Source organism: Sciurus carolinensis, chromosome 13 (assembly GCF_902686445.1).
Source record: "Sciurus carolinensis chromosome 13, mSciCar1.2, whole genome shotgun sequence".
Taxonomy (NCBI): domain Eukaryota; kingdom Metazoa; phylum Chordata; class Mammalia; order Rodentia; family Sciuridae; genus Sciurus; species Sciurus carolinensis.
The window spans coordinates 85,796,581-85,819,964 of record NC_062225.1 but is presented as its reverse complement, the minus strand read 5'-3'; positions in this window follow the sequence as shown (position 1 = coordinate 85,819,964).

Below are 23,384 nucleotides of genomic sequence, written 5' to 3'. Positions count from 1 at the left end.
ATAACCCGATTGCAATTCTTGTGCAGGTGAAAGATCTGTGACTGGCCCCAGCTAAACAGCCTACAATGTCCAGGCTAGACCTGCTCAGGGCAGGAGACTGATTTTTGGCTGACCCACTTTCCTAGGATCTACTGGTCTCCAAGGATGTGCTGGGACGTCTGTGGTTAGTCCTGTGCCTTGAAGATGATGTGGCACCTGCCCAACCTGAAGGCTGCTGAGGAAACTTGTCTTCTCCAAACACCAGCTGCGCAGGAACCTGTGATCTGTGATCCGGTTCTAGTCGAGCAGACTCGGAGGCACTAGGGTTTCTTGCTAGGTGGTGCATGGTCAGGACAGAACACAGCTGTAACTGACAGCAGATTCTGAGCTCTACCTCCTCTGCCCCACTGCCTGGCTCCTGCTTTACATTTTTTTTTTTTTTTTGTGATTGTTGCTCTTTGTAGTTATACATGACAGTAGGATCCATTTTGACACAATTATGTAAGTGTGGAATATGTCTTGTTCTAATTTGGACCCTAGTACCTCTCCTTCCCCTTCTCTCCCCCACCCCTTGCTCCTTTCCTCTATTGATCTTTCTGCCATTTACCCATAGTTATTTTTTTAAATTAATTTCTTGTGGATGTACACTCAATTTCTTGTGAGATTCACTGTAGTTTATTTGTAAAGGAAAGTTATGTCAGATCCATTCCACTGTCTTTACTTTAAAACATAGGGGGAAAGCTCTTCTGGATTTTCATTTTTTTAATAGCCATTAGCCTCTGTAAGTGTGTGTGTGTGTGTGTGCGTTTTCTATCGCACTACTTTTCTCTCTCCCAAGCCAAATATTCATAAGTCAGCTAGTTTGGGGTGAAGGGTTGCAGGGACTACACTGCTTCTCTTGAGCTCTGGGTGCCACAGTTGAGAAAGCTGCCAACGAGCTCCCCCCTGCTCAGGCCGCGAGCTTCCCTGATTTCACCTACCATCACAATCATGGTGCCATGGCAATGTCATTAGAGACGTCATTCCACATCTCAAAGGATACAAGCCTTGGGAATGCTAGGTAAGTCATAACCAGGAGGGTGGCAGTCATCACAACAATGTCTTCCTCCCTCACTCAGGACACCTTCCTTCCACTGGTCAGCACTTGGAGCATGGCTGCAGGCCTTCTGGAAGTCATTTTACCCTGGACAAAAGTCTCTTGGAGAATTGCCATAACTGGACTCCTACTGCCCCCTTTTCTTCATTATGTTACTTGCTGCTCTGCCCCCACCAGCCCTAACCCAACCTACCCTGCATGCTACCAGAATGATCTTCCCTGAACAGCACCAAATCGTGGTCAGATTCACTTCTACACAAAATATAGGCCACAGCTTGTAATTGCTCATACACTGAATTCCAGGTGCCACGCAGGATAACCCGGCATTCAAGACCCTCTCTGAGCTGGTCACCTGCTCTTCTCCTGCCCTGAGCCCCACGGCCTGCTTACCGCCTGCCCTCCCAGACCATGCACTGTAGGAAGCCTGTCAGACTGTAGAGCATCGTTTCCCACCCGCACCTGGAAGCCAAGCTCCCCCAGGATCTCTCTTCCGCCCTCTTTGCCTTGTCAAAAGCTCATCCATCCAGGGCCCCCAGCTAAGTCATCTGGGCTTTTTCTCAGCACAGCCTGGAAAGTGTCTTTCCATTCTTTGTACTGGCCACACTACATATTTAGATGGCCCTTTGACAAGCTCCCCTGGTCTGCTTGTTGTTAAAAGTAAGGAACAGCCTCACTGCTTCCAGCTTGTCATAGGGTTTCTCTGTCCCACAAGCTGCCCACACTTCTCCAGGGCGAGCAGGGCAACTTACACACAGTAAAGGGTAAATGCGTTTTGCTAAATACACTTCTTAAACTTTTCAAATCAGTTCATTCTCTGCTCTTTGCTTAATTCCACTTTTCAAAAAATCTACTGTACCAACTTTTATGTACATATAAAAAGAAAATGCAAATGTTTATTTTTTTGCAATTTTATAATAATGCTGTGTTTTTTTTATCACAGATGATTTGTTTTATATTTATTGAAATAATTCTTTTAGAAGGAGATATTGTTTTTAATCTCACACCACTTATGAAAACACGAAAGAACAAATATAACAGGTGAGTTGGCCAAGGTATCCTGATGCTATCTCATACTCAGAATCACTTGTCTGAAATTATTTTTATCTTAGTTATTGATATATGTTTTCCACCACAAATTATAATCCTCTGGGTCATTAAGAACTTTCCACAATTGCTTCAAGATTTGTTTTCGAGTCAATTAATCAATTCTACAACTTTTAGAATGTCAGATGCTTGATGTTACCAAAAGAAGTCAATAATCAGCTTTCAGATGACAGGTAGGTAGGATTCATGCTTATTCCTCAAATGGTTCTTAAGTGGCAGTTGACTGAAACACCAGAACTGCCATTGTCCTGTCCAGTTACCAAAATATTAGCAAACTTCTTGCCAGCATGAGAATCGTAACTATTCAGCAAACACTGCCTGGGGAATTATAACTGTAAAATGCTTCTAAATTTTATCTGTCAGGATGTGGTACATGTGAAAATACAACCCAGAATCAATAGTCAAAGAGTCACCATTAAGTTCCATCTAGTGGAATAAAAAGAATGTCTAGATCCTTATCTTGTGTTTGTAGATAGCGTAGGAAACTTAAGCATAGGTATCCAGAAGTCACACTGCAGTGTGAAAGGGTCAGAGGAAACGGACAATTACCTTATCTCTAGCTACTATGCCTGGGAACCAAGCAAAACCTAAAAGGAAAAGGAGAACTTTAGCAGCACCAGCGAAGGTGGACCTAACACAGATAATTCAAGAAAAACACCAGGTCTGACTGACCATCAGGTGCTCAATCAAATCTCCATTGCCTCTGAGAGGACATTTTTTTAATTTTATTTTATTTGTTACCAGAAACTCCTTCATTTGCTTCTAAATAAACAGGAAATAAGTATTGAAAATTATTGCTTCAACATTTAATGCTTTGTCTTCCAGATCCCGTAAATATTACGTCTACCTGAAGAGGACAGAGAAATTGAAAATGATCTCCGATTTGATTTTAACACATTTTTAAATGCAAATGATTTTTTTTGAAAAAAATATTTTTACCTGTCCCAATATGCTTTTCATCAATGGAAGTTGACGTGTGTAAAGCATGATTTCCTCAAGAGAAAATTTAAATGTTCTTTTTTTTTTTTTTTTTTTGGTCTATTGACAGCAACTCTACTTCAAGTACTAAATCAAAAGAGGGTGCCTCAAAACAAGGTACCCTCTCCTCCACCTATTTCAGCTCTGTGGCATGTTTATTGATTGCACAAACCTTTCAAAAATTTTGTTTTTCACAATTCCATGCTAACTTTCATGCTTACCAGTGTTTTATTAATTTTCCCTTCAAGGAATTTCAAGATGACTCCAAAACTTTCAATTGCTAGTTTAAGAAGACTCATCTGTCCTGTGACTCTTCCAGAGCTCCCCAGCACGTTGGTAAAGTGTCAGGAGATGCAAGAACATTGAAGCCCGAGGGAGGACGTGAGGCTGTCATGGACGTGCACTGTGAAGGACTTGTCCCTGAAGTGCCTCACTGCCTCCTCGCTGGCCCACCACCCAGACCTCGCCCCAGACGCCCCCTCACCTGCAGGACACGCTTCTGGGCACAGCAACACTCGCACAGGCTCAGCAGGCAGGCTCGACCCTCCCCATAGGAGAAGGGTGTCTCTGTCCTCATAATTCAATCTTAGAAAAGAACGAAACACTGCTCAAAACTCATAGCCTAGTGGACACAAAGACTTACTTGGAAAGCAATAGGGTGAAAACCGGATCAACATGTCGGACTGTTGTCCTATCACGTGTCCTTCACTTTCATACCCCTAGAAATGAAAAAAAGTTAGAAATGACTAAAAATAAAATCGCAACAGTACTAGAAACCAAGGAGGACTACCACGGTCCACACAGAAATGCTTGAAATACAAATTTCTACAGTTGGACAGGGATTCTCAAAGCAGATGAAAAGAGATATAAGAATAAACTGATGTTTTAAGAATCAAAATGCAGTCTATAAAAAAAAAGATAGGTAAAATAAAATAAAATAAAATAGCAAGAAAAGATACCCAGAAAAAAATGTAAGGACTTTATAAATCTATGAAGATACATCACAACTTCCTTGAAAATACGATGGAAGACCTAAACAAGCATATACATAATGTACAAATTCTGTTGAATTAATCAATAAATTTAACACAGTTCAAATGAAAGCAAAAAAAGAAAAGAAAATAATGACACCAACCAAACTTAAAATTTAAAAAAGTTAAAAAAATGAGAAATGATATATGAAAAAGAGATAAATTATAATAATTAATTATTTTGCATGAATGAGACAAAAAAATCAGTCTCTAAAAAAAGAGTCATTTCAGATTTGAGACATTGAAAGTATGATCCTTAAATAAAAATTACTAGGGCTGAAAGGTAGGTAGGAGTTCACGTAAGAGAAAATGGACAGACTGGAAGTTTGAGTCTTGGAATTTCTGCAGAGTGCAATACAAAAGGACGAAGAGAAGTGAATCAGCACAGAGGGAATTCAGAAACACAAGGGAAAAAACTCAGAAGATCCAGCACCCTTCAGGAGGCCTCCTGGAAAAGCAGCATATGACAGAAGAAGTAATAAAAGCAAGAGGAAAACAATTGTCCCGGGGTCTACAGAATTAAAGACACGTAGAAAAAACAAACAGAATAAAAATGCCAAAACATTTAACTGGCTCCAGCAGAACCAGTCTAAGAGTTAGGAAGTTCAGGTTACTAACCAAAGAATAAGACTGCTTCCATACTAAGCCCATGACCGGCGACTGGGTGCTAAAGATGATGAGGATTTAGATTTAAAATCCTAAGAAATGGAAAGAAGAACTTAGAATGTTATTTCCAACCAACCCACCCAACATTCACATGTGAAAGCAAAATAAATGGATTTTAAATATACGGGACCTCAGAATATGCAGTATTCACTGGTTATTTCTGACAGTGTTATTCAAATCTGGACTCAAGCAAATTACAAATTAAAACCAAGAAAGAAAATAATTGTATATAAGACTAGGTCAAAAAGAAAAGTATGATAACAATTGATAACATTGTAGGCAATTTACAGAAGAGAAAACAGGTACAGGAAGAGATGAGTCTTTCTTTACATTAAGATACAAGCGCGGGACAAACGGACACTTTAGAAAACATTTCAACAAAAGGATGTCCTTCAAACTGTTAGAGTAACTGCTGAGGAAAGATGGGAGTGGAGAACGAGGACAAAAGGGAGAAATCAGACCCCAGCAGGAAGTGCAGGTTGCACAGACAGACTTCACACACACAAGCGCCTCAACTGACCAAAACAAAGCCAGGGAGCATGTGCGTGTGCAAATGCAGACCAAATAAAACACCATGTCCGAAGTTTCAAACAGTATCTATTGAAGTTAGCCCCAAATAATAAAAAACAAACACCAGAAGAAAGGGGCAGAGAGGTGTCTGCAGAAGACTGGGATTGGAGGGGAGAAGAGGGAGTGCAGGGGAACGAATGTGATCTGACTTTCCTGCGTACGTATGTGAACAAACCACAGTGAATCTCACCATTGTGTATGTCCACAGACCCTGATTAAAAAAAACAAAACTCCAAGTAAACAGCAGAAAGATGGATAGAGTAGAGGGAAGGGAACCAGTGGAGGGAAGGGGAGGGAAAAGGGATGTACTAGGCAAATTGCATCCCATGCTTTTATAATAATGTCACAAATGCATCCTAATGCTAAGTATAACTAAAAAAAAAAAAAGTATCTATAGATATATAAAATAAAACTGATCAAATCCTGTGTGTCTGGAGGATGAAGAGCCTCAAGTAAATATGTTAGCAATAGAAAGAAGGAGGCTGGTTTAAGTTAGCTGCGACCAAAAGACCTGAGAAGAACAATTGGAGAGGAGGAGACGTTTATTTGGGGACTCAGAGTTTCAGAGGTCTCAGTCCATAGACAGCTGGCTCGACTCCTCAGGGCTCAAGATGAGGCAGGACATCTTAGCAGGACTGTGTGGTTGAGGGAAACAGCCAGGGACGTAGTGCCAGGAAGCAGAGATCTCAGCTCAGCAGGAACAAAATATGGACCCCAAAGGCATGCCTCCAGGGACCTGCCTCCTCAGCCTCAGCCTACCTGCCTGCAGTTACCTCCAAGTTAATCTCTATCAAAGGATTAATGCACGGATCAGGTTAAGGTTCCATAATGCAGTCATTTCATCTCCGAACTTTCTTGTATTGTCTCACATGTGCTTTTTTTATTATTTTTACAGGCTGCACTTTGATTCATTGTACACAAATGGGGTACAGCTTTTCATTTCTATGGTTGTACACAATGTAGATTCACACCATTCATGTAACCATACATATACAGAGGATAATACCGTCTGTTTCATTCTACTATCTTTCCATACCCCACTCACTCCCACCCCATTTTCCTCTACACCATCCAAAGTTCCTTCATTCTTCTCTTCCCCCCACCAACCGCCCTCATTATACATCATCATTCACTTATCAGAGAAAACGTTATGCCTTTGGGTTTTGAGGCTTGGCCTATTTCAATTAACATGATATTTTCCAACTTCATCCATTTACCAGTAAATGCCACAATTTTATTCTTCTTTATGGCTGAGTAATATTCCATTGTGTATTTATACCATAAATTCTTTATCCATTTGTTAATTGAAGGGCATCTCGGTTGGTTCCACAATCTAGCAATTGTGAATTAAGCAGCTATGAACATTGATGTGGCTGCAACACTGTAGTATGCTGATTTTAAGTCCTTTGGGTATAGGCCAAGGAGTGGGATAGCTAGGTCAAATAGTGGGTCCATTCCAAGTTTCCTGAGGAATCTCCATACTGCTTTCCAGAGTGGCTGCACCAATTTGCAACTCCACCAGCAATGTATGAATGTGCCCTTTTCTCCACATCCATGCCAACACTTATTATTGCTTGTGTTCTTGATAATAGCCATTCTAATTGGAATTAGATGAAATCTTAGGGTGGTTTTAATTTGCATTTCTCTAATTACTAGGGATGATGAGCACTTTTTCATATATTTGTTGATCACCTGTATATCGCCTTCTGTGAAGTGTTTGCCCAGTTCCTTAGCCCATTTATTGACTGGGTTCTTTGTATTTTTTGTGTAAAGTTTTTAAAGCTCTTTATAAATTTTGGAGATGAGCGCTCTGTCTGAAGTGTGTGTGTGGAAAAGATTTTTCCCAACTCTGTAGGCTCTCTTTTCACATTACTGATTGTTTCCTTTGCTGAGAAAAAGCTTTGTAGTTTGAATCTATCCCATTTAATGATTCTTGCTTTTATTTTTTGTGCTAAGGGGGTCTTGTTAAGCAAGTCTGCTCCTAAGCCAAAGTGATGAAGATTCAGGCCTACTTTTTCTTCTATTTGGTGAAGGGTCTCAGGTCCAATTCTTAGATCTTTGATCCATTTTGAATTGAGTTGTACAGGGTGAGAGATAGGGGTTTAATTTCACTTTACGGCATATGGATTTCCAGTTTTGCCGGCGCCATTTGTTGAAGAGGCTATCTTTTCTCCATTGTAAGTTTTTGGCATTGTTGTCTAGTATGAGATAGCTGTACTTATATGGGTATGTCTCTGTGTCTTCTATCCTGTACCCTTGGTCTACCAATGCTGTTTGGTGCCAATACCATGCTGTTCTTGTTACTATTGCTCTGTAGAGTTTAAGGTCTGATATTGTGATACCTCCTGCATCACTCTCCTGCCCAGGATTGCTTTGGCTATTCTGGGTCTTTTGTTCTTCCAGATGAATTTCATGATTACTTTCTTTATTTCTATGAGAAATGTCATTGGTATTTTAATTGGAATTGTGTTAGATCTGTATAGCACCTTTGGAAGTATGGCCATTTTGATAATATTAATTCTGCCTATCCAAGAACACCAGAGATCTTTCCATCTTCTGAGGTCTTCTTCAATTTCTTTTTTTTAATGTTCTGTAGTTTTCATTGTAGAGATCTTTCATCTCTTTGGTTAGATCGATTCCCAGGTATTGTTTTTTTTTTTTTTTTTTTTGAGGCTATTGTGAATGGAGTTGTTTTCCTCATTTCCCTTTCATATGTTTCATTGTTTATGAATAAAAATGCTTTAGATTTATGCATGTTGATTTTATATCCTGCTATTTCCTGAAATTAGGTCTAGAAGTTTTCTGGTGGAGTGTTTTGGATCTTCTCAATGTAGAATCATGTCATTGGCAAATAGTGACAACTTGAATTCTTTACCGATTCGTATCCCTTTAATTTCTTTGGTTTGTCTAATTGCTCTGGCTAGTGTCTCAAGGAGGATGCTGAATAGAAATGGTTAAAGAGGGCATCCTAGTCTTGTTCCAGTTTTTAAAGGGAATGCTTTCAGTTATTCTCCATTAAGAATGATGTTGGCTGTGGGCTTAACATTAATAGCCTTTACATTGTTCAGGTATGTTCCTACTATCTCTATTTTTTCTAGTGTTTTGAGCATGAAGGAGTATTGTATTTTGTCGAATGCATTCTCTGCATCTATTGGAATAATCATATGATTCTTAACCTTAAGTCTATTTATGTGATGAATTATATTTATTGATTTCTGAATGTTGAACCAAACTTGCATCCCCAGGATGAACCCCACTTTATCATGGTGCACTATCTTCTTAATATGTTTTTGTATGCAATTTGCCAATATTTTGTTAAGGATTTTTGCCTCCATATACACCAGAGATATCAGTCTAAAATTTTCTTTCCTTGATGTGTCTTTGTCTGGTTTTGGTATCAGAGTGATACTAGCTTCATAGAATGAGTTTGGAAGGGTTCCCTCCTTTCCTATTTCCTGGAATACTTTGAGGAGTATTGGAGTGAGTTCTTCTTTGAAGGTATTGTAGAACTCGGCTGAGAATCATCTGGTCCTGGGTTTTTCTTGATTGGTAGGCTTTTGATGGCTTCTTCTATTTCATTGCTTGAAATTGATCTGTTTAAATTGTGTATGTCCTGGTTCAGTTTGAGAGGATCATATGTCTCTAGAAATTTGTTGATGTCTTCAATATTTTCTATTCTCTTGGAGTATAGATTTTCAAAGTAGCTTCTCATTATGTTATGTATTTCAATGGTGTCTGTTGTGATATTTCCTTTTTCATCATGAACTTTAGTAATTTGAGTTCTCTCTCTCTTTTAGTGTGGCTAAGAGTTTATCTATTCTGTTTGCTTTTTCAAAGAACCAACTTTTTGTTTTGTCAATTTTTTAAATTGTTTCTTTTGTTTTAATTTCATTGATTTAAGCTCTGATTTTAATTATTTCCTGTCTTCTACTACTTTTGGTGTTGTTCTGTTCTTCTTTGTCTAGGGCTTTGAGATGTAAATGTTAGGTCATTGGTTGTTGGCTTTTCTGTCTTTTCTTGAATGCATTCCATGCAATGAATTTTCCTCTTAGTACTGCTTTCATAGTGCTCCAGAAATTTTGATATGTTGTATTGAATTTCTCATTTACCACTAAGAATTTTTTTATCTCCTCCCTGAAGTTTTCTGTTATCCATGCTTCATTCAATAGACTATTATTTAGTTTCCACATGTTGGAGTAATTTCTGCTTTTAATTTTGTCATTGATTTCTAATTTCGTTCCATTATGATCTGATAGAATTCAAGGTAGTGTCCTATTTTTTGTTTTGCATTTACTAAGGGCTGCTTTGTGGCATAACATATGGTATATTTTAGAGAAGAATCCATGTGCTGCTGAGAAGAAAATGTATTCATTTGTTGATGGATGGGGTATTCTATATATGTCTGTTAATTCTAAGTTACGGATTGTATTATTGAGTTCTATGGTTTCTTTGTTTAGTTTTTCTTTGGAAGATCTATCTAGTGGTGAGAGAGGTGTGTTAAAGTCATCCAGAATTATGTGTTGTGGTCTATTTGATTCCTGGAATTAAGAAGGATTTGTTTATGTACATGGATGCACCATTTTTGGGGACATGAATATTTATGATTGTTATGTCTTTCTGATTTATGGTTCCCTTAAGCAGTATGAAATGTCCTTCTTTATCCCTTCTGACTAACTTTGGCTTGAAGCCCACTTTATCTAATATAAGGATGGAAACCCCTGCTTTTTTACTGAGTTCATGTGTGTGGTAGGTTTTTTTCCCATCCTTTCACCTTTAGTCCGTGGATGTCCTTTTCTATGAGATGAATCTCTAGAAGGCAGCATATTGTGGGTCTTTCTTTTTAATCCAATCCGCCAGTCTATATCTTTTGATTGATGTGTTTATGCCATTAGCATTCAGGGTTATTATTGAGATATGATTTGTATTCCCAGTCATTTGGGTTTAATTTTTGGTTTATAACTTGACTTCGTTTCTCCTTTGATTGGTTTTTCCTTTAAGGTAGTTCCTCCCTTTGCTGACCTACATTATTGTTTTTCATTTCCTCTTCATGGGATATTTTGCTGATAATATTTTATAGTGCAGGTTTTCTATTTGTAAATTCTTTTAACTTTTGTTTATCATGGAAGGATTTTATTTTGCCTTCAATCTGAAGTTTAGTTTTGCCGGGTATAGGATTCATTGTTGACAACCATGTTCTTTCAGAGCTCGAAATATGTTGTTCCAGGCCCTTCTAGCTTTTAGAGTCTGGGCTGAGAAATCTGCTGCTATCCGTATTGGTTTTCCCCTATATGTAATCTGATGCTTTTCTCTTGCAGCCTTTAAAATCCTATCTTTATTTTGTATGTGAGACATTTTCATTATGATGTGCCTTGGTGTGGATCTGTTGTGATTTTGTGCATTTGTTGTTCTGTAAGCCTCTTGCATTTGATTTTTCATTTCATTCTTCAGTTTTGGGAAATTTTCTGAAATTTCATTGAATAGGTTTTTCTTTCCTTTGGTTTGTATTTCAGTGCCTTCCTCAATCCCAATAATTCTTAAATTTGGTCCTTTCATGATTTCCCATAGTTCTTGGAGGTTTTGTTCATGATTTCTTACCATCTTCTCTGTTTGATCAACTTTATTTTCAAGATTAAATATTTTTTCTTCATTGTCTGAGGTTCTGTCTTCCAAGTAATCTAGTCTGTTCTTGATGCTTTCCATTGAGTTTTTAATTTGGTTTATTGTTTCCTTCATTTCAAGGATTTCCTTTTTTCTTTTTTTTTTAAATCTCTCTCTTTGTTTAAATGATCTTTTGCTTCCTGGTTGCTCTTTTAACTGCTTATTGGAATGATCATTCATTGCCTGTATTTGCTCTCTTATCTCATCCTTTGCTTCATGAATCATTTTAATTATGCAAAATTTGAACTCCTTTTCTGACATTTCTTTAACCATGCTGTTACTGGGTTCTATTAATATAGAATCTAGGTTTGTTTGGAAAATTTTCTTCCTTTGTTTTTTTCATGTTGTTCTTATATCTTCCCCTATAGCAGTGCAGATCTGGGGTATTGCAGTTTCCCCCCATAGGCTTATAGTGACCCTATAGGTTTCCAAAACCTCTTCTTTAAAGGGGAGATCAATATTAGCAGTACCCAGTACAGAAAATATGCAGCCCTAAACCAAATAGCCCCTATGAAGACATTAACAATATTGTCATAATAAACAGAGAGGATGAGTTCAATTATTATCTACAGTATAACATATAGGTTTGCAATAAGGTCAACAGTTTCTGATAGAGAACAAAGAGGATGGGGAGGGATGTAGGATGTAACTGTTAATGGGTTAAGAAAAAGAGTATATAGAAGTTCTCAACTATAGGAAGAGTGAAAGTGTAATCAAAAGAAGTTGGTTGTTAGCATGAGAAAAGGGAGAAAGAGACTCTAGGAAACAGATAAATAAAAGGAAAATAGGGCAAGAAAAGTAAAGAAATAAAAACTCAAAAATTGTCAAAAAGGAGAAAAAAAATCTACACTCTAACAGTCATATAGTATTCAAACCTCCCAGTCTTCAGGAGTCTGATGCATAAGAGGTACCTAACAATGAGCTTCCAGTCTCCAGCAGGTATCTCAGGATAGAATTTGCCCCACATAAAGATGGGAACTTCCGCTTCCAGGATAATCCGAGATGGCCACACTGGTTTCCAAATGTGTTGGCAATTGGGGAACTGTAGCTTGGGGCATGGGCATGGTTGGTCAGGGGTCCTGGAGGTAGTGTGTGGTCAGTCAGGCTGAGGGGTCATGCGGGTACTGTGACAGTGAATTTCCAGACAACAACAAGCAACTGGCATTCTGCTGGCAGTCTGTTGTTGGTCTTCAGGCTACCGGTGGATGATTAGCAGGTGGACCTCAGGCAGTGGGTGATGAGTAGATGAAAGGCAGGCAATGGGCAGGCAAGCAGCCGGCAAATGGGCAAGCAGAGGATGATAGGCGCCAGTCAGTGAGCAATCTGCACGCAAAAAGTAGTCGATATACTGGCAGACCATGGGTGATCAAGGTGGACACATGGGGTAAATAGCATGGGATTGATAAGCAGCAAAGTCTGCCTCACAGAGAAACTGATATCCTCTGCATGAAAACCAAGTTATGGAGCGACAAGATACGCAGCCTCCCTCTAGTCTGCCATCTTGGATTTCCCCTCATACATGCTCTTTTGGGGGAAACCTCATACCTAAACCATGACGCAGGTAGTAAAATCAAAGAGTTTCTTACTAAAAAACTAAGAATATAAATGTGATTAAGCCAAAGAATATAGAAGAAAGGAGAAACTAAGGTTGGAACAGAAGTTTTTGAGCAAAAATTGAAAGATCTAATAGTAAGAATTCAGAATGACAAAATCTGGTGCTTTGAAAAGATCAAGTAGAAGAGCTTGAGACAGAAGTAGGGTGTTCATTGTGAGGTGAATGACAGTCAATCAAATAAACCATAAAATGATTAGAACAGCTTTGCAAGTGATTTTGACAGCACAGTCTTTTGGAAAACAATTGACCAACAGAAAATTACTTCAAAAGGAAAGTTTTCATAATCAACTGAATCGAAATTAATTTAAGAAAATCAATGCTTTTGAATATAGAAGTCCTCATAATATATCATGATCATAGACTATTTTGGATAATTTTATTCGAATTTTGACTTTAGCAAAATACAACTTGAACACAAGAATGTAATTTTTGTAAATGTGATAGTTTGAATCTATTTCCATCGCATTCAGGCTGATTGAAGGATAAATATCATTAAATATAACTTCTATTATTATTCAAATTGATCCATAGACCTGAAAAACTAGAGAATATAACCAAATCGTTCTGTGAGGCTTTGTTATAATTTTGATAGCAAAATCAGAAAAGAATTGCATGATCAAGTGAATCAAAAGAGAAATCTCACCCTGAAATAAAAAAAAAAACTTATAAAGATTGTATTCAAAAATAAAATGCAGTTATGTATTAACCAAGATTCATGATCACTTTATGTTTGCACTAAGAAAGCAAGAAAGGCTGGGCATAGTGGTGCACACCTAATAATTCTAGTTGGTCGGGAAGCTGAGGTAGGAGGATATTAAGTTCAAAGCCAACCTCAGCAACTTAGTGAGACCCTAAACAACTTAGTGAGACCTCATCTCAAAATTAAAATTAAAAAGGGCTGGGGATGCTTAAGCATCCCTGGGTTCAATCCCTGGTACAAAAAAAAAAAAAAAAAAAAGAGAAGATAAAAAGGAAAATTTTCATATTAGCAGTGTATTAGTAAAGGAGGAATCACATCAATAAATTAGTTCTAAAACATGATAACCTCATCAGTTGAAGAAAACCACTCAATAAAATCTAAAATTTACATATGAAATAAAAAAATCTGAAATTAAGACTAGAAGCAACTTCTTTGAACTTGATTAAATTTCTGAACCAAAGATATATGTGAACGTTGAATTTAAATCCAAGATGTCCTCCTTTACTTCCTATGTGCATATATGAATACACAACCAATGCAACAGAACATCATGCCCAGCCACAAGAATGGAGAGTTATACTCCACATGTGTGTAATATGTCAAAATGCATTCTACCATCCTGTATAATAAGAAAATACAAAAAATTAAAATACATAAATCTAAGATGCTTTCAAATTGTACCCTTAGAATTAGAAAAAGAAATGGTTTATTATCAGAAGTGCTGACTAAGATTGTGCTGAGGTCCTGTACTACACTGTCTAATGCAGGAACCGTAAGCCACTGGGACGGCGGACAGTTGGGGCTGACCTGGTGAACATCACTGCCAGTGTAAAATGCACATTGGATTCAAAGATTTAATATGAAGTAAATATAAAATCTCATTTGTAATTTATATTGATTACATGTTAAAATGATAGGGGATATATTGTCCAATTAAAATATATTTTTAAATTCACTTTGACTTGATTATTTTTTAATTTTTTATATGGCTACTAGAAAATGCAGATTTAAATGTGACTCTTGGCTGGAGGTGTAGCTTAGCGTGGAGTGGTTGCTTAGTATGCACAGACTCTGGGTTTGATTCCCAGTACCAAAATATAATAACTGAATAAATACATGCATATGTAAATAAGTGACTTGTGTTATGCTATTATTGTATAGGGCACTCCAAGGCAGTGAGATAAACCATGAAAAATAAATAAAATATGCCTGGATTGAAAATGAAGAAAAAAAAATTTTCCAATTGATGTGGTCATCTGCCTATAGAAATCTAAAAAAATTTAGATAAATTATTAAAGTTACAAGAGCATTTAGATTTAGCAATTCTTATATGTGGGAAATAAAAGTAATATTTCTACATACTACCTAACTATAATTTAAAATTTTTATTTTGTAAAAGCATTTTATAAAAATAAAATATAAAGTATTATTTTAATAAAAAATTTTACAGCAGTATACCCAAAGAGAAAAGTCACCTAGGGATGTATCTAAATAAACACCACTCATGAGCCTTTGGAAAAGCATGTAACTTCCAAGTCAGGACAGAAAACTCAATAAATGGAAAACTTCTAAAATTCATATAAGCTGTCTTTAGGCAAAATCAGCAATTATTTCCTAAGTAACCAATTTATATAAAACAAGTTAAAGAATCTCCCCCATTTTTATAAATCTGGAGATGTTGATTTTAAGCTTATATAGTAGTGAATGGGTCAAAAATAAACAACTATTCTGAAGTTAGATAGCAATGCTAATGAACTTCATCTACAAAATATCAAAAGTTATTACTCATTAGTGCAATGAGGTATTGCTGTAGGGGGATGACGGATCATTTGAACAAATATTTCTTCATCATACTAAATCTTCTGTTAAATTGAATAAATTAAATGAACTGGAAAAAAAGTTACCCATATTGAAAAAAAATGAGCTGCCCACCCTAAATCATATTTATATATTGCATGAATTAAGAATTTTAAAATAATTTTATGATTAAATACCAGAGCAAATATTCATACTGTCCGGTTTGTGCAATATTCTCTTTAAACAAGATACAGAATTCTGTTTTAAAAAGAAGTCACCAAAAGTAAACATACTTTAAAATTAGAAATACTGCCAACATGTAGACAGGACAAAAGCTTATCATCCAAAATATTTTTTAGAAACCTCTACAGATGATTTAGAAAGAGAAAAAAATGCTCAAGAAATAATGTTACAAGGAAATGGAAAGGGAGTTGAAAGAACAGAATGAACATATGGTCTGGAAACACGTGGAAAGATGTTCATCCTCACTGGTGACTAGGTAGACATGATTTTATGCCCAACAGATTGTCAAAAACAAAATCAAACACAGCACTTGGCAGCAGCAAGCCTTGATGAGGATGTAGAAGGACATTAAAATAAGACACATTAAAATAAAATGGCAGTGAGATTATTTTTTCCAACATTCTCAGGTCATTTATCCATTATAAACATGGTCACCGGGATTTTGCCTTTTTTATTTTTCTGGATTTCAAGTTGGTTCCAATATGCATTCAATTTTGAAAAACAATTTTCAACAAATTTGGAATAGGTATGTCAACTTTTGGATAATTATATAACACCATATATCAGAAAAAATAGAAGAGGAATCTCAACAATAGAATGTTCCTCAAAATGGTGAGTTATAGAAAAGTAGGTATAATATCAAACTTTTTAGGTTTTGAGAGGTCCCAAGTGGCACTTCTTCATATTTGAATTTTGAAACTATTAGGTAGTAGCTTATTATAAAATCCAAAGATGTCTTAATATCAGAAATATTACAATTCAAAAAATTATAAAATAAAATCAAATATTCATATTTTTGGATCCTGAAAAAGTGCTAGAGTAAATTTAGTAGCCATACAAAAATCTCTTAGTAAAATATAAATGCAAGAAAATGATTTGACAAGATGAGTTTATTCAGGAAAAACTAATAATGAACATATTTAGAGAAGTAGAGAAGATAAGAGTCCATTATTAAATTCAAGGGCTAGCATGTCTATACACCATACTGATTCATTAGTTTGGTGAGGTCTAAAATTGTATGAATATAATATTAATTATCGATATATGTATATGTATGTATACACATGTATATAATTTTTGCAAATGTTGTGATTATATAGCTTGAAAAACCAGTGAATGCCTCAATAAGAAAAAAGAAGCTATCAGATTGAATCAGCAACGAAAAGTCTCCCAACCAAGAAAAATCCAGGATTGGATGGATTTACTCCTGAATTTGCCAGATGGAACCCACAGAAATGCTCTCCAAAGTATTAAATGAAATATAAAGGGAAGGAGTACTTACAAACTCATTCTATGTAGCCCGTATCACCCTGAAACCAGATAAAGGCACAACAATGTGCACAAAAGAGCATACAACAAGATCAAGTTGATTTCATTGCAAAGATGCATGGATGGTTCAATTATATGCAAATCAATAAACATAAGGTACCACATCAATGGAAGCAAATATAAAAATCACAAGATGATCTCAATAGATTAAAGAAGACTTTGACCAAATTTAATATTCCTTCATGATAAAAGCCTTGAAGAAACCAGGGAGAGAATATCTCACTTCAATATAGTAAATGATATCCATGACAAACATAAAGCAAGCATCATATTGAATGAGGAAAACTGAGAGCATTTCCTCTGAAATCAGAACAAGACAAGAGGACTGGGGAGAGAGCTCAGTTGGTAGAGCGCTTGCCTCCCTAGCACAAGGCCCTGGGTTCAATCCCCAGCATCACAAAAAAACGAAAACAAAACAAGACAAGAATGTCCACCCTCACCACTCCTATTTGGTATTGTTCTTAAAATTTTAGTCAGAATAATTAGGCAAGAGAAATAAATAAAAGGAATATAAGTAGGAAAGAAGTCAAATTATTTCTACTTGCAGATGATATGATCCTGTACCCTAAAAACTCTACCAGAACACTCCTAGATCTGATAAACAAATTCATAAAGGTAGCAGGTACAAAATCATAGGTTTTCTATACAAAAATAATAAACTAGCTGCAAAGAAAATAAGAAAAGCAATTGCACTCAAAATAGTTTCAAAGTGGGGTTGGGTAGGGGAAGCAGTCTTGAATAACCCTAACCAAAAAGGTGAAAGACCTCATCAATGATAATGACTGAATACTGAAGAAAAAAATGGTAGAAGACACTGGAATGTGAAGAGACTTCCCATGTTCATGGATTGGAAGAATTCAGATTTTTGAAATGGATATATTACTGAAAACAATATACATTTTCAATGCAATCTTCACCTAAATGCTAATGAAAAAACTAGAATAAACAACCCTAAAATTCATACGGACAAACAAAAGATCCCAAAATAGCCAAAGCTCTGAGCAAAAAGAGTGAGGCTTGAAAGCATCACAATACTCCATTTCAAAAGATAGTAAAGAGTCATAGCAACAAACACAGCATGGTACTGGCATAAAACCAGACACACAGACTAGTGGAATAGGAGAGAGGACACAGAGACAGACCCATGTAGCCACAGCCATCCAATTCTTGACCAAGGTGCCAGAAACAAACAATGGAAAAACGATGACCTCTTCAACAAATGGTACAGGAAAAACTGGATATCCACATATAAAAGACTGATAATAGATCCCTATCTTTCACCCTGTAGAAAAATCAACTGAAAATGAATCAAAGGCCTAGGTTTAAGGTGAAAACATGGCAATTGTTAAAAGAAAACACAGGTGGAACACTTCAGTATGAGGCTACCACCAACAACTTCCTGAATAGCCTGCTATGGCTCAGCAAATAATAGGCAGAGGTGACAAATGAGATGATATCCAACTAAAAATCTCCTGCACAGCAAAGGAAGCAATTAACAGCGTAAAGGGTTAGCCTGCAGAATGGGAGACATTCTTTGCCAGCTACTCTTCTGATGGGACTAGTATTTATAATACATAAAGAATTCAAAACACTTACCACCAATAAAATAACCCAATGAATAAATGGGCAAAGGAACTCAACATATTTCTCAAAAGAAGTACAAGTGACCAATAAATATGTGAAAAATATTCAACATCCTTAACCATCAGAGATTGCAACTACATCGAGAGTCCATCTCACCACTTCAGAATGGCAATCATCCAAAACACAAAGAACAACAAATGCCAAAGAGGGTATGGGGGAAAAGGGCCCTTAGACACTGTTGGTGGGAATGTTAAGTTAGCAAAGCCAACCTGGAAATCAGTATGGAGGGTCCTCAGAAAAGCAGGAATGCAACCACCATATGACCCAGCTATACCACTCCTTGGTATATATCTGAAAGAATTAAAGCAGGCATACTCTAGAGATATCTGCATACCCATGTTTACCATGGCACAATTCTCAGTAGGCAAACATGGAATCAGTCTAGGTGCCATCAACAAATGGCTCAAGAAAAAAAAAAAATATACACATGCACACACACAATGGAGTACTATATAGCGATAAAGAATGAAACGACGTCATATGCAGGGAAATGGATGGACCTGGAGATCATCATATTGAGTGAAATATGCCAGACTTAGACAAGTACTGCAAGTTTTCCCTCATATGTGGAATCTAGAGGGAGAAAATTACATGAAAAGGAGACTATTACAGAAGAAGGGGATAAGGGTTATCAGTGGGTAAGGGGAAGTGAAAATGAACAGAATATGTCTTATGCATATACAAGTATGACACAATGAAACCCACTCTTCTGTATAATTAATATGCACCTATTAATAAAAATGTTTTTAAAAAGATGAAAAATTGGTATTTTTCTGTTAGAAACTAGAGGAGACTCTTCTTTTAGGAAGACATCCCCATGGTATAATAACCTCCAATGCTCAGGATAGCTTAGCTGTCTACAAAACAGGAACAAGGTGAACACAACACCTGGACACAATCAGCAGTCGGTGTCAGGAGCTGAGAGGAGCGGGAGGGTCTTACTGCACTCTCACTGTGCAAAGTCCACGTGTCCGCAAGTCCACGGGCAGCCTTTCCCAGCACAAAGCAGAGCTCTACCTCTAGACCCAGGCCCGTCCCAAACATCCAGTCGGACAGTCTGTCGCGTGCGGCAGAGAGGCGAGTGACTAGAATTTGGTTCCAAACAAGTTGGCTTTATTTGATACACTCGGGATAACACAAACCTTAATATTCCTAATATCACTCATCAATCAAATCGTATGGCAAAGAAACACACCTCAATCAAATAACCCAAAGTCCTCTCTGTCTTGCCGGTTCCGAAGACCCCGAATGCGACGTATCTTAGTCGGAGAGCAGACCACGGCTGGTCTCGGAACTCCCTCCGGCCGATGGTCCGAGGATCGAGGACGGGCAGGCTCCGCTGGTCGTGCAGCCGTCAGAGCAGCGGAGTCTCGGCGGATGATCGGTGGGGCTCGGGACCTGGCTGACGTGGGTTCATCAGATCTGGGCTGAGCCGAGGAGCTGCCTGAGAGGGGAGTTTGTATACCCTTCCTCTTGGCTGGTTTCCAGTTCTGGTCCAGCTGGTGTCTCATCTCCCTGGTGCAGCGCTCTCGTGACACTTATGTCTTTTCAGCTTGCCGTCCACTAGGGGCTGGCCGTCCACTAGGGGCTTGCTGTTTATTCGTCAGACATCCAGGTCTGCTCCTTTCATAGTCTTAAAAACACCGGGTGCGTTGAACCACCGAAGTGCGGGGCACAGTGGGCACAGAGACCCCTCCGATCCCAAGGGCCCCTGCACTTTCTCTGTAGCTGCCTCACCAGGGCTTGAGGATGTCCTGCTGATGGCTTCCTGCGTGGAGGGACTTGGGGGAGCCATCCCTTTATCTTTACTACTGGGTAAACGGCTGAGGGCTCCCTCTCCCAACTCTCACAGGAGACCTGGCTGGAAGGAGTCGAAGCTCTGTCCCTTGGCAGCTCCCTTGCATTTGAAAAAGGAATCAAGGGGCTCCATTCACTTTTCTCTCTCTAGCTGGGCGTCTCCTGGACCTTGGCGCTCCTTCCTCCCTTGAGGTAGTTTTACGGTTTCATGGTTCCCAGGGTCCAGGTACTCTTCTCCAGATAAACTCCTATTTGTCAATTTCACTTCTGAACTTTTATGCTCAGCACTCGGTAGCGGGAACGTGCTGTACTTGATGGAGCAAATGAATGCAGAAAGCAGCGGGGTTTCTCCCCAGGGATCCTGTTCACCTGCTTCCACGTTCTGTCTGCTTCACAGTCATGACTGGGGCGGGTCAAAGGGACTTCAGAGCAGGCCTGCTCCAGGGCTTCTCTGTGAAGCAAAGTACAAAGGGTTATTGCACCTGATGCCCACCCCTCTCTGCATCTTTCTTAAACCTCCCGACTTCAGTTTTTATTTTGAACCTAAGTTGGTTGGAAGCCAGACCTCTGAACAATAGAAAAATGCCTTAAATAATAATTTCAAACAATATTTTAGAAATAATAAGCTTCAAAAAGAATTTTCCTGAAAGTGACTTTTCCTGTTAAAAACCTCGTCTCTAGCCATGGTCACTGATTGTAGCTTTCGTGTGGGCTCGACTGCTTATGCAGTGCCGTGTGGTGGCTGGACATGACGGAAGTCACTGCGGCCGAGTCAAGCTTACCACTGAACTGCACAGGGAGTTTTATATGGGATGCCCGTCAACTGCAGCACGCCTGTGCTGGTCTCTCGCTCTGTTTTCTGGTCCGAAGAGAAAGTTGACCTTATCTCTGGTCCTAATGAAAAGAGGACATTTTCCAAAACTGAAGTGAAAGGCTTCAATCTTACGGCAGGCGCCCTCCCGTCTTCAAGGTGTGACTCCTACGCTTCTGCCCCTCTAGTGACAGGCTCAGCCATCTGGACAATGAGGGTTGGTGATTTCCGGTGCTGTGTCACTGCAGACAGTTCCCAGCTGATATTTATGGAGCTACATAAAGGAGCCCCCGGGAGCTGGGCTGCTGCACCCTCAAGGAGGCCCCTCCTGGCCAAGTCCTCACCTTCACGACTTAAAGAGTCCATGTGGCAACAACCAAACCAAGCTGGGCTCGGCTTCGCCCTTCTTGGGAGAAGCCTCCCCTCGGAATGTGCTCTGAGGATGTCCTGTCTCTCTGAAGCCGAGGGAGAGTCCACCCACCACCAGAGCAGCCAGCTGGGCTCAGTGTCCATGGAACCAGTGCCACCTGCCTCAGAGGCTTCGCTTCCTTCTCCATCCTGAGGGCTGAGCCAGCACTCACCTGGACCTCAGAAATGAGTCACAGCAAAAGGCTCGAGTGATGTCCACTGACTCGTATTAAACTGGAGATCGTTAAGCACAGAGGAAAAGAAAGCCTCCATTCAGGATAAAGAAACTGTGTATATATATACAATGGAATATTACTCAGCTATAAAGAATAGTAAAATTATGGCATTTACAGGCAAATGGATGAAATTGGAGAATATCATGCTAAGTGAGATAAGCCAATCTCAAAAATCCAAAGGATGAATGATCTCGCTGATAAGTGGATGATGACACATAATGGGTGGGAGGGGGCAAGAATGGAGGAAGGAGGGACTTTATAGAGGGAAAAGAGGGGTGTGAGGGGTGGGGGGAAGGAAACAATAACAGAATGAACCAAACGTCATTATCCTATGTAAATGTATGATTATGCAAATGGTATGCTGTTACTCCATGTACAAACAGAAACAACATGTATCCCATTTGTTTACAATAAAAATAAATTAAAAAAAAAAGCCTCCATTCAGAAGATCCAACCGCTTTGCACCTCCTCCTCCAGCACCTCGTGTGTTCTGCAACCGAACAAATGCACACCTCTTCCACTGCCCGCCGCCGCCCTGCGCTCCTGCGGAAAGCGTGCCAGCAGCAGAATCCCTGGGCACGTGGGCACCTGCACAGCCCGCACAGGCAGAAATGAGGGGTCCAGAGTGATTCCAAGAGAAGCAAATGGCTCCATTTATACATGACAAATGAGAGAAAAGGTCTCACCGTGCCAGGCTAGAAATAACACATTTTAAGAGGCAGAATTGTTACTTGAAGAAAGAAAAGTGTTGTGGCTCAGGGATGCCTGGTGAATGCGATCATCCAATTAAAATGCATTGTTCCGACTCCGGCAAGCATTTATCCGCTCACCAGAAGTGCAGAGGAGTCTATTGTCTTGGTTTCCTGAGTTCACGGAAAGCTTCACATCAGTGTATGGGTCTTGCGAGTTTTAAAGATTACTAGGTAGAGATCCTGGGAAGATGGAAAGACATCGAAGTCTGACATCACGACTCCCTAACAGTGTTTCTGAAATCATTCAAAGGGACAGAAAGGGTGTGGGATGCTTAGCATGAGCTGACATAAGTGACCTAACTCAAGTCTTTCAGATCTCGGAAAGCACTTAGCAGCTTTCCACACCACTCAGCTGGACTGGACTACCTCATAGGCTCACGTATATTTTATTAGATTAGCACCACATGCAACAAATGAAGCCATATGTAAAGGCAGCAATGGGAGAGAGGTCCGTTTACTGATCACCCAAATCCCAAGATTCGCCGTCTTCTTTGGTGCCTGGCTTTCCTAAACACTTTGACTCTGGGGCCAGTCTTCTTCCCTGTGGAGACTCTGGTCTCTTCCATACGAGTTCTCCAAAGCCATTACGGTGTCATCTACGAAGAGCAAGCCAGTCTCTGCTTCCAGAAGGAACAAGGACTCCCCAGTTCCCCCATCGCCTCTCTTCCAGTGAGAAGCCGTGACAAGCACCACAGCTTATCTGCGTTCAGATGCAGGTGGCACTTAGGAGACATGCTCAGTAGCGATGGCAGGGACTGACCTTTCAGTCCTCCCCAGAGTCCCCTTTCCAGGGAGTGAGTATCCAAAGCAGGACTTCCCACAGGGGAGCCAGGGGCCAGTGTTTGGTATTCTGAGTCATAATCACTGTGGCCTTCTGTTCAATCCAGTTCTGTAAATCAACTTTATCGGACTTGCCCCATCTGAGAATGTATTTCCATGGCTTTTACTTTCAAATCAATGTGCATTTAAT